The sequence below is a fragment of the Drosophila arizonae genome, chromosome 2, assembly GCF_054131065.1.
Source record: "Drosophila arizonae isolate 15081-1271.41 chromosome 2, UAZ_ARI_1.0, whole genome shotgun sequence".
In the NCBI taxonomy this organism is placed as follows: Eukaryota; Metazoa; Arthropoda; class Insecta; order Diptera; family Drosophilidae; genus Drosophila; species Drosophila arizonae.
In genome coordinates this window covers 16381658-16393896 of record NC_142922.1, presented here as the reverse complement: position 1 = coordinate 16393896, position 12239 = coordinate 16381658, and the positions used below count along the sequence as shown (strand labels likewise).

Below are 12239 nucleotides of genomic sequence, written 5' to 3'. Positions count from 1 at the left end.
GCAACTTGAGGAGCATATGAAGTGCTTTTGTCAGAGACAATCGATATTTTTATTTTTTTCTTTATTTTTGGCATCTGTCTGAACTCATGTATTTATTTGTGTAATTATGACAATTTTTTCACGCCATGTTAAGCAAACAAATAATACAATAAGCCCCTTTGTGAGAATTCAAAATATAAGAAAATAATATATATATATATATAATGTATATATAAATAAAGTGTCCGTGCCCAGGACAAGCCTTTTTTCTAGATATACATATGTAATACATATATATGTAATATCACGCTTTTGCGCTGCATTAAAAAAACAAGATTTTATAGCTGCAACAAAGACAGACAGACAGACGGACAGATGAATGAAGATAACGTTCAGTTTCCATGCCATATTGGGAGCTGTTGCTTCCTCATGAGAAACACGCTTTATATGTAGCATGGAATACAATTTAAGCGACACGATTGTCACTCAAAATCAATAAAAATAAATAAATAAAAAAGTGAATAAAAAAAGGAAGATGCAAAAGTATCTACGCATCGCGAAGCATCTCTTTTTGCCTTCTTCCGCGTTGCATTTCGCAATTATGAAACGCATTTCATTTTCATTTACAGTTGCTTGCGAGCTTGTAATTAATTTGCATATTCAGCCACGCCCACACGTCGTCAAAGTGCGTCGATTTATTATTATTAAAATGAAATGGAAAAAAATAAAAACAAATGTAAAATGCTTCCGCCTGCCTAGCCCGGCATTAAATTTATCTAGACAAAAATAAGTAAATAAATATATATTTTTTTTTTAATTTTTCCTTTTTACTATCTACCACTTATAAATCGGTAGACTTTGGAGTTTGGGCGATAAAAAATATCAAGAGGCCATGAATGGAAATTGGGTTGAAATTGTATGTATGTTTATACATATATTTCTCTGTCTTTCTCTCTGCCTATATGTCTCATGATTAAACATATTAAAAACAAATCTTATCAACTAACGAAAAATTGACAGCTAGATAGCGAGTTCCTTGAGTACAATATTAATTAGAATAATATTAAAATTTATTTTCCTAAGAATATTTAAATAATTTTTAGACCCATAAGACTCTCTAATTGATCGACTGAGTCTGCATTAACATATTAACGTAACGGCTCATGCGGCTCTTCGACGATCTAAATTTAGTCGACAACGCAAAGAGAAATAGGCCCAGAGAACTGGAGCTAGAGAGAGAGACAGAGACAGTGATGGGGACCAACTCAGCATTAGCCGCCAACTAGTCTACAAAATCACAGTTCACAGCCAACAACAACAGTTAGAAATCTAGCTGCAATTTTCGTTAAGCCCTCTCTCACGTATAAGAGATTTTTTTCCTACACTAACTAGCATAGACCGCAAAACAGAGTCAGATAGCAACGGTAGTTAATACAATGAAAAGTAAATGCTTATATATATGCAAGCAGATATATACATACGTATAAACTTATGTATAAAATTACACTTGCCTACATATGTGTGTATGTGTTAGTTCATTACTTTGAAATACCGTTGCCGTTTGTTTCTCTACAAAAATGGCATCACAGGGCCTTTAGACAAACTCAGAAGCGACAAACAGTAGACAGTGAAACTTACGTGCTGAACTTTTTTATTGTTTTTCTTTTTTTTCGTATTTTGTTTTATTGCTACTGGGGTTGTTTTATTTTATTGTGCTGATGACCTTAAATTAGGCGTAGGTCTTCATTTTTTCCCTCGCATAAATTGCTGTTGGCAAAGTTTGGTTTGCTTTGGTTTTTTCTTTTGTTTTTGGTCAGCTGTTTTGCGCTGCGCTTTGGCCTCAAGTTGTAATAAATAACAAGCAAAAAACTGAAGAAAAAAATATAGTTACATGCTCATAAGAAATAACAACAACAACGAAGACATACAACCGCGTTCCTACAAATGCCTTGACCTGCAGGCAAATGCCGAGAATAATGGCAATAATTTTGTTGGTTAGCTTGGATTAGCACAGTGCCTAATGTGAATACATATAAAAGTGAATGTAATGCAGTAAACACCAAAAATGAGAGGACAATAACAATTCCACTTGTAGACTTTTGCCTGCATATGTTAGGCCGAGACAAGTGAAAGAGAGAAAGAGAGAGTGTGACAGTCTAAAAGGGCAATGAACATATGGAAAACCGTTGAGAGGCACAAAAGGGAAACGAATATGAACAGAATTTTAGACAACAAGCTGCATCGCCTAACACAGAGACCGTATCAAATGAGAGAGGAAGAGAGAGTTTTTGTGTAACATAATAAGAGAGTGAGAGTGTGAGGAGGGCGTGAGGCAGGCAATGCAAACCTGCCTCTCGACTTGGCAAGCGGCGTTTCTTTGCCCATTTCTATGCACAGATTGCACAGTGCAATCAATTTTGCTTCCTATTTTTTTCCTCTTTTTTTCCATATTTCTTACATCACTCGGACACACTCACACAAACACACACCTGCTTTTTAGCTCGATCGCTGTTGCTGCTGTTCGCCTTGAGCTGTTGTTGGTTCCTTCTCGTATGGTTCCTTTGCGTTTTCCTTTGTTGATTCTTTCTTTTCTTTTCTTTACTTTGTGTATGGATAAATTCGTTAAGTGGTTTTAGTCACATTTCTAACTGGTATTCATTTCACTTTTGTATGCCACTCGCGTTAAAACATTAAAAAACGATTATAATGTATGCACAAACACGCACGCGTCTAATATAATTAATCTTTTTTTATTTTAGTATTTTTTTTTAGTTTTTTGTTAATGCGTTTCTTGCTACTGCTCTTGGGGCACCATGTGAAAGAGCGTTTAACTTGAGCACTCTGCAAAATTCAATTATTTAACAAATTACAATGTGAAATACTTTAGGAAAATTAAAACACACACACACACACAAACCCATTTAAATTTTTTAAAATAATTATTGAATTTGAGAGCGCTGTAAATTTTGATTTCATTTTTTTTTATGCCTATGCTATGCTGATCTAACGGCAAATGCAAGTTAAAATGGAGGCAAGCTGCATTTTGATTTTTCATCAGCGATCATTTCCAATCAAACGAAACACTAACCACAAAATGAGCACAGACAAAATATCAGACAATTACAACAGCAAAAGCAACAACAGCAGCAGCAGCAACTGCAACATTATTACTGTTGTTCAAAACCACACTCTCTTTGGCACTCACACTCACACACATGCACACTTACACTCGCTAACAGGCAACCAGCTAATTAAACAATTTAATAAAACATGGGAATGTGTGCTGGGGGTATTTAACTTTTTAAATTGTTTTAAACAATTTACAATATATGCCGCTGCACATTTAAACTCGTATTTAATTTTTTGTTTCTTTTTAGTTTTACTTTATTTAGCACGTAATCCCGCTTACGGTAAATTGGTTTGTTGTGTGTGTGTATGTTTTCTAAATATTTTATTTTATTTCTAAAATTGAGCGCGCGCGTTTTTCGCTTGATTGGGCTCTGTAAAAATTAAGAGTTTGCTGACACTTTACTGTTTCGTTGTTTTTGGCGCGCGCTTCGGAGCGACTTGCTTGCGTTCGTTGCAAATGAAAAACTTAAACTGATCGAAAATTTCTACCGTGAAGCGAACGTGCATGCGTCTCAGAAAGCAGCAGCGACAAACCTCAGGAAAAAAAAAAAAAAAAAACAAACAGCAACAAAATATCCGAACGCCAACGAATACGAATACGATCTTTGGTTGACGCCGACGGCGCTGCCGACGTTGACGTTGCTGCTGCCGCTGCTGTCGCCGTCGACGCTCTTGTGTAAATTATGCTATTTATTGTCGTCGCACAGTGGAGCGCAAGAGTTTTCATACAGTTTGTTAAAAACATTAAATAAAGCAAACCAGCTAATGAACAATTGTATTAATATTAGTTTGCTAATTTTCCAGTACCAATATACCTCTAATTTAATATAGATCATTGGCATTTACTTATTTGGAGCACATTGAATATCCGTAGGTGACTCACTGTGCGCAGTGTGTTTGTTTGTAGGGCAGCGTTCAGTGTGCTCATGCTTAGCGCTCACTTCAACTCTTTTTCTCTCTCTCTCTCTGTTGTCTGTTGTCGTCATACTCTCTTTCGCTGGCTTTGACGCTCTCTGGGCTCGTCGCCATGTGCTTCAATAAACTTGTTTTTGTTTGCTGGTTTGAGCGCAGCTTACACATTGTTTATACATTTTGCAGTTGTGTTTATATGTAATTAAATATACATATATGTACATATATATTGCACGCATTTCAACTAAATGACGTTAGTTAAATTTTATTTAATGTTGCTAATAATTCAGTTTTGTCAATTGCAAGCCATGCCTTGAATTCTAGTTGGATATGTTGCGGCAGCAAATGTTGCCAAGCCACAATGATGCTGACATTCAGCTGGCTATGTTGCTGACAAAGTTTTTTTTAGCGGGTTTTTTAAATGGGTTTTTCATTGTTTAGTGCATGTCGCTTCTAATGTGCACATGTGCAGCGAAACTAGTTTCAAATCGGAACAGACGAACATATATATGTATATATGTACATACATATATATCATACAACTGGCTACTGTTTTCATTTTTTTTTTTTTTTTCATCCAATGTCTATTTACTTAGCGTGGTAGGCTGTTTTTTTTTTTTTTTTTTTGGAGGCTAAGCGCTGCAACGCGCTGACTTTGTAATTTCATTCAAATTACTCATACGCACGGGCAGCCAGCTCAAAACGGTGTTGCACTCACGCAGCAAAGCATTTCCGGCCTCCACCATTCGATATGGGTCATTGCTGGGGGTGAAAGTGAAACTCCCACGACCCCAATCTGGGCGGGCATTCACTTCGACTGTCCACTGTCCTCGAAACGGCATATTCCTAATACAATTATTGGCAATATACAATTTGTATGTATGTATGTATGTATGTATAACTGCCACTCGTTCAACCTTCAGCCTTCGATTGAGAATTTCTTTTCGAAGCAGTTAAAAACGATGACTCGACGTTAATTGCGCATTATGCAATTTTCATGCAAAATGCTTGCAATTATTTTGATTTCTTTCTCTTTCTCTTCCACTCTTCCTCCGCCAGAAACCTGCAACATCATTCCCTCAGGTATTCTCGAAAACCTTCAGAGTTATTAAGCATTTGTTTGAGCTATTATGAAATGCTTAAATACATTATTATTTTAAATTGCTGCAAATATAAATCCGAAAATGTTTCTTCAAAATTAATACTCTTTAAATTGTACTGAGCTTAAACCGGGTTTGGTTTAGGAACTCGATTTCTGTATATTCAGCTCTCTTTTGTTTTTTTGCTTTCTAATTTAGATTATTTAAATATAATATATGGGTCTTATTTTAGCGCTTAATATGCTTAATATTCTTGGCTTTTGTTTTGTGTTTTAGGTAGATATATTTTTTAGGATATACTATTTTGGAATCAATATTTATAAATATATATATATATATTTTTTTTTTTTTTTCAATTTTTTCCTACACTTAATTTTAGCTTTTTTTTAACTGTTTGCCGGCTGCAAATTCCTTTCCAGCTGCATTCCACACCCAAACTAAATTTATCTTTTACTAACTGGTTCGTTTATTTATATTTATAGATAAATACATAGGCAGACCTTGCGAGCGTCTATACTATAACGCTCCATGTCGCGTATCTCTTAAGCTCTGTGTACGTATTTGCTTCCTTTACGACAATGCCATAATTGCTATTTGATTTAAATGCTAATTAGCAGCAGCGAGAGCAGCCAATAAAAATCTTAAGAATTCGCAATTTTTAATTCATTTTAATGGGATTGATCCTAAATAAATACAGAGTGTAATAAACACTTAGGAAACTTTTAATTCGCATGCATTTGTGTGAGTGTGTGTGTGTGTCATTCTCTCATAGAAACATAGAATACAACTTAAGTCAATCTTTTTATATGCATTTAGATATTAAAACGTTATACTTGAATGCGCTTTTGTGTACATATATAAATATATTTCAACTACTTCAGAAAGTGAAGAGTATATTAGTTGCTAAATAATTTTTATGTTTCTGATATAAGTAAAAATAATTTTAAACATTATATCGACTTCTCTTCTTCTTGTCTTCTCGACTTGTCTTCTTCTTCAATTCGTTTGTGTGTCACGCCTCGAATGTTTATTTATATTTTGTAATAGTTCTGTTCCAAATGTGTTTTCTCTCTCTCTCTCTGTCTCTCTCTCTCTCTCTCTCTCTCTCTGCTATTATATATATTTCTCATGTTGCATTTGTTGTCTTGAGAATTATGTAAAATGTGAACAAACTAGACACAAAGGCAGGTGGCTGAATCGTTTAACTTAAATATTGTCACCTGCTTCTACTGCTAGTTGGGAAAAAGAGTTTCATTAAAATGCCAAATTAACTATTTTTTGCTGGCATGCAGCTGATGAAATTCCCAGACAAGTCCTGGCTTAAGGCCATGGCTGCAGCTTTTAGTTAAACGGCTTTTAAAATGCAAAAGCTCAAAAACTTTATATACACATACAGTAAAACATGCATATGTATATCAAAAGATATGTATAAAAATACTTTTTGTTGTCGTTGTAGATGTTGTTGTTGTTGTTGTAGTTGTCATACAACGGAAGGGGCCACGAGTCTCTCGGCAAAGTTTCGACAGCATTTTTTTTTCTTCTCATTTTATTTTTGCAACAAACTAAAAATAGCAAAGCAACAACAACAACAACAACAAAGTCAGCGTTGATTGCAAGTTGTTTGGTTTTGCTTTTATGCTCGGAGCGAAGACGACGACGACGACGACGACATCGTTGGTGTGGTCCAATAATGAAAAAGAAAAACCGGCTTGACAGGAAAACACAATTTTCGTTTGAATAAGGAAAAAATGCATAACATTTTTTTGCAGCTCCACGTTGACGTCGAGTCTCTGATGCTGACTCTGCCGCCAGCGACACCCGCTGGCTGACTGTGTGGCTGTCTATTAATCTGTACAAAGCATTTGCGTAGTCAAATACCCTGCATAATGGTGGACAGCATGGGTATCATGAGTCCACTGCGGAAATGTAGGGTAAATATCATTAGCTTCATTAATATTTATTTAAAATAAAATATATTATTAGTCAGTCAATCAGTCAATATAGTCAGTCAATCCCAGTCAATCATTTAGAGAATCAATCAGAGAGATAATCAAACAGACAGTAAAAAATCTGTCAATTAGAGAGTAATTCAATCAGTCATAAAGCCAGTCAATCAGAAAGCAATTGAATCAGTTGGGGAGCCTAATTTTTATTATCAATCAATGAGCTACTCAGTCCATCAATCAAACAGATGTGTATTAGCCAATAAGTAAGCTGACAATCAAACAATCTGTTGTTCAATCAATGATCAGTTAGCTTCATGGCAAAACAGTCAATCAATAGTTCACGACATCAGTCATTAAGTCAGTTATTGAGCTATTCAAGCCATCAAACAAGCTTAAATCTTCTACTTAATGCAACTCTTGGGAAATAAGTCAATCAATCATCAATCAATGTCAATATAAAATCCAAGCAGTCTGCCTAAACAGCTAGCCAATCAATCAGACAGTTAATCATATGTTAAGTCAATCAAGAAGTTACTCACTTTACCAATCAATCAGTTTTTGAACTATACTATCAATTATTGAACTATACTTATAATTATTATATAATTAATAATTAATAACCAATAGATCCCTCCTAGGGAAGTCCGTCAATCAGTTATTCAGAATTTCCATCAGTCAGACATTAATCATTCAATTAATGAATACTTTGTTCTTGCAGATCTTCCAGAGTATACGAAAGTCGCATTACAACAATGGGTCTGCTTGGCTTTACAGTTGTTTTATTGTTTGCTCTTTTATCCATAACAATTTCGACTGGTTCGGGCCTCGCTGTGAACCCTATTTGGAGAGGCAAACGGACAACCTGACAGCTGGACAGCCAAAATACCCCAACGAAAATAAAAGCAAAAAAAAAACAAGACTCCTACGTAACGAGGGTATTCGACATCTCCAGTAACCCACTGTAAAGGGTGTTACGTCTGATTGAATCACGAATGTAAATTGCATTTGTATGGCAAACGTTTCCCTTTCAAATTGTAGCGCGACTCTCGCTGTGGGTGTGTACTTACATTAAAAGGTGACAAATTATTGACAGTTGAGGGTCTTAAATATTCCAAATGGTATATAAATATATTGCAAATATTGTAATTCAATTGAAATACTCCATTGATCTTAGATTTATTCCACCTGCAAATGAAAAGTTTTCAGAAGTAGAGCACTTGATAGTATTCGATTTGCAACTACCCTATTTCACTAATTCAGTTATTTAAGAATATCTTTCCTCCCTCTCTTCGCTATACGAAATCCGTTTTTGAATAACTTCAGCAGTTGAATTACAATTTTAGGCGAATATATTATATTATATATATGGGTGAATGCCACAGCTCAAAATTCTAACAAAAAATTGGTAAAACAACATAATCTACATAAATATGCCTAGATCACCTCATGAAAATGGGTATTTATAGCATTTTGAAATATTGATTTTTATCGAATTCCAGCAACTTGCGTAAGACATTTATAAAAATAAACTGCATCCATATATTTTATAGTTCCAGTTTCATTTAATAGTTAGAGAGAGTTATAGACAAAAACAGACATATCGTCTCAGTTCATCGTTTACGATATATTAAGAATATCTTGATTTGGATGACAAGCTGAATCGATTTAGCTATCTGTCTGACTGTGCGACTATACGTAAAAACTTTATAGCATCGGTATGCTCGTCATAACAGATGGAACATTGAATCAGCTCATCGTCATCATGCACGCCTCCCGCCTATAAAAAGCCGTTCGATTTTAACGAAAATATTATGCGCTCCTTACCCAGTTAAAACGGCTTCAGGTATACTAAAAATAATATAAATAAAATAAAATAAAAGAAAATTTGTTTTGTTTATTTATTTATGTATTTTTTGTTATCTATTTCTTAAGCCTATTTCAACGTTTTGCGCATTTAGTCAACAATTCTAGTGAAAACTTATTGAGGTCAATGTCAGTTTTATAATTATTCTTAGTATTCGTTTATTTACCCAGTTTGGTATTTGGACAACTGTCTGGGGGAATATCAATTATGGTTAGATGCAATCGAATTATATATATTAATCATAATGGCCCCATCATCGAATCACAAGACTTAAAAGATATATGGGCTACAGGTTATAGAAAGCCACTCAATTATAGTGGCCCAGGGTGAAATTCATTTACAACGTCGTTGATAAATTATAATTTCGATAATAGTGCGGTTCAGGCATTCTCTCTGGGTAATTATCTCATTAATAAAAATTAACAATGTATTTATCATATTTTCTAATTTTTCAGCAAATCACGAAAAATCAAGCATAAAATTCCATTCAGAACGATGGAAAAACGTGACTAACGACAGCTACCGAGGCACAACAAAGGGCAAGAAACCTATCAATATGCTCGACCACAACAAACCATAAGCATCGGCAATATACAGTGGGTCGACTATGAGATACCCTTTAATTACATTTATATGTAATCAGCATTGCTTTAAGTTTGCTTTGTAATACAGAAGCTCAGGGCATACAGCTCACCTGTGAATTCATTTTACAGGGTATATATAGAAATCACATTATTTGTTGCGCCGTTTGTCATTCAATATTTAGCTATTTGTTGACTTGTTTGTTGACATAAGGCCAACCGAGCAGGCGCTGGGCTGAGCTGTCTGGAAATTTTATGATATTTTTCTAAAGTATTTGGAAATTTTTTCAATTTCAATTATTTGCCTAGGCATTTGTGTGTTCTAGATTATTATTTTTGCTGGCTATGAGAAGTTATTGATTAAAACTGGGTATAATGTATTTATTAAACTGTATGGAAATCTTGGTCGAGTTTAGAAAATATTTAGAACATCCCAATCGCGTGTAATACTTAATTTAAAGAGTCCACTACAAAGAGAGCTGAGAATTATTTCCTTGTTCCAAACAGGGTATCTTCTGATCAGGTACTTTTGGAGAATAACATCAGTCTTATTTGTATTATAATCGTATTCTAGTCAAGCCGACTGGTGTTGCGTCTTATCGGTGGCATTATTTGTTAAATAATATTCAGAGCAAATATCAGGTAGTCTCTGATAAGAATGCGCTGAAAATACTATATTCGAAATTCATTTAGATAAGTGAATCTTTTGACCAAATGCCGACTGAGACCGAACTGGAGTGAAGAATCTGACTGAGCATAACACACACACACAGATATATCATAAAACTTGATCTTTTGATCGAAACACCTAAAAGGCTTGGGCAGATGAAGGTCGGCTGTCAACAGTTCATCGTGTCAGAGTTAATTGAGCTAGATATATTTATAGATAAGTATTTCTTGTTGACAGTCCCCCGAGTGTTTGACATATCCTTGTTTAACATGTTTCAAATAAAAGTTGCATTTTTTTTTTTGTTGAAAGTAAAACACAAAAAATTTGTAAAACAAATCGCTGATCGATTTGCGATTCGCGATTGTCGATCTATGCGCAAGGACAACAACAAATATCAGTAAGTACGTATTTAACGGTCATATTTATTAGACGTGCTCCAATAAACAATAATGATAGATAATTACTTTGTTATAGCTAACTAGCATAGCTGATTGTTCAACTATATTGTTTATACCTATGTGAATGTCAAGCATTTGACATTGAATGCTCTATACTCAAGGCAATAGGGATATTTATGCATGCTTATTTTAATCGATTATTTGCGATTAGTATTTTTTCAGCGAGGTTAGAGGGAAAGTCCGAATGAAAAAGGCAAAGAGAGGGCGGAAGAGTGACATGTGATTGATAAATGCATTTGCTAAAGTTGAGAAAGTCTAATGAATGTCAAGCACGTGCCATAGAATGTAGCGATTTGATATTAAATGATTAGTTATGTGAGACGATATGCATTTATCGATTATATATCTAAGAGAAAGAAGGTGGGGAGAGATAGAAAGATCAAGAAGTCTTGTGGTTAATTTGAAATGCAGTTGCGTAGGCTCCAATTTACGAAAATGCAGATAACTCGAAAGATGGAGGCAGAGAGAGCGAGATAGATACATAAAGAGTTTATTTCTAGACCGAAATAGATAGATAAAGGGATAAAGGGAGATCGACATAAAGAGAGAGTAAGGGAGTGCGAGAGAGAGAGAAGACTTCTTAGTGAGAAAGTGAGAGAGAAGGCTTAATAAATTTGACTGAATTTATTCAAATGTCCCTTTATGTTAACATATCCCATTAGTCAAGCCTATATATCGATCTAAACATTCTCGACTACTTATAAACTGATTTTAAACAGAAAAACCTCCTTTGGTGTGGTATAGAAATGGTATGACAAAAATAAAATTGAAAATTGGCTAAAGCAATTTCTAAAGAAATTCATTGATGAAATATATTGACATAATTGATAAAGATAAAGAGAAAAGGCAGAAGATGCCTATTTTCACGACCTTCCTTAATTTGAATAGAGAATGAAAAATTTAAATTAATTTTTCGACTAGTAATTTTAAGCATTAGTTTCGACAAATTGGCTAAGTGCATTTCGTTGCCACATAGAACAAAAGCTATATATGCATATATCTATAAATAATATATTTATACATATATGTATATACACACGCTCGTAGCTGAATCTCTTGTGCTTAGATAACGAATAATTTACGTCGCATTTAATAAAGCCAAATAATGTTTTGTTTTGTTTGTCTGGCGAAATATCGCGGACATTGTGTGCAAAGCAAACTGCATGTTAAATATTAACTGCAGGTTAAAAATAAAATGTCAGCCACAGTTGAATAGGACACCATAAATTAACGTCAAACACAATCATACGGATTGCTTGCATAGGCTGATTAACGCTTATGAGTGTGATTAAAATGCCACGAGCGGCACGTTAAGCGGGGAATTATGGCTTTAACAAACAGTTGGCATTAGTCAGCCATAGAATCGCTTGATTTATAGACTAAAATCACAAGCCAACTGACAGATAGAAATGCGGGCGGATAATTGGAGCTCTTAGCTGAGAGAGAATCCCTTACGTTGCATGATGTCATCCCAAAGAGTTTAGCCACATTGGTTTACAAACTGAAATCAAACTGCAAATAAAAACAAAACTTTTGTCGTAATCAAATTTAAATTGAAATGCATTTACAAGCGCTATATATTTACAGTTGATTGCTGCAA

At 34.6% G+C, this 12239-nt stretch overlaps 1 protein-coding gene across 29 annotated transcripts in view; it reads right to left on the bottom strand.

The window, feature by feature from the left end:
• Positions 1-12239, bottom strand: part of mtd (TLD domain-containing protein mustard) — an 80856-nt gene that overhangs the window by 50010 nt on the left and 18607 nt on the right. For 12 of the 29 annotated variants that reach the window (XM_018019330.2, XM_018019355.2, XM_018019373.2 and 9 more), the window contains exons 1-2: positions 3512-3661; positions 2469-2820 (exon numbers count right to left, since the gene is read on the bottom strand). The exons of 12 other annotated variants lie outside the window; for them this stretch is intronic. The gene's annotated coding sequence lies outside the window, so the exon portion shown is untranslated. Of the gene's footprint in view, positions 1-2468; positions 2821-3206; positions 3326-3362; positions 3662-12239 lie in introns of those variants that run through there. 5 more of the 29 variants (XM_089463445.1, XM_089463450.1, XM_089463448.1 and 2 more) reach the window with 5 other exon arrangements.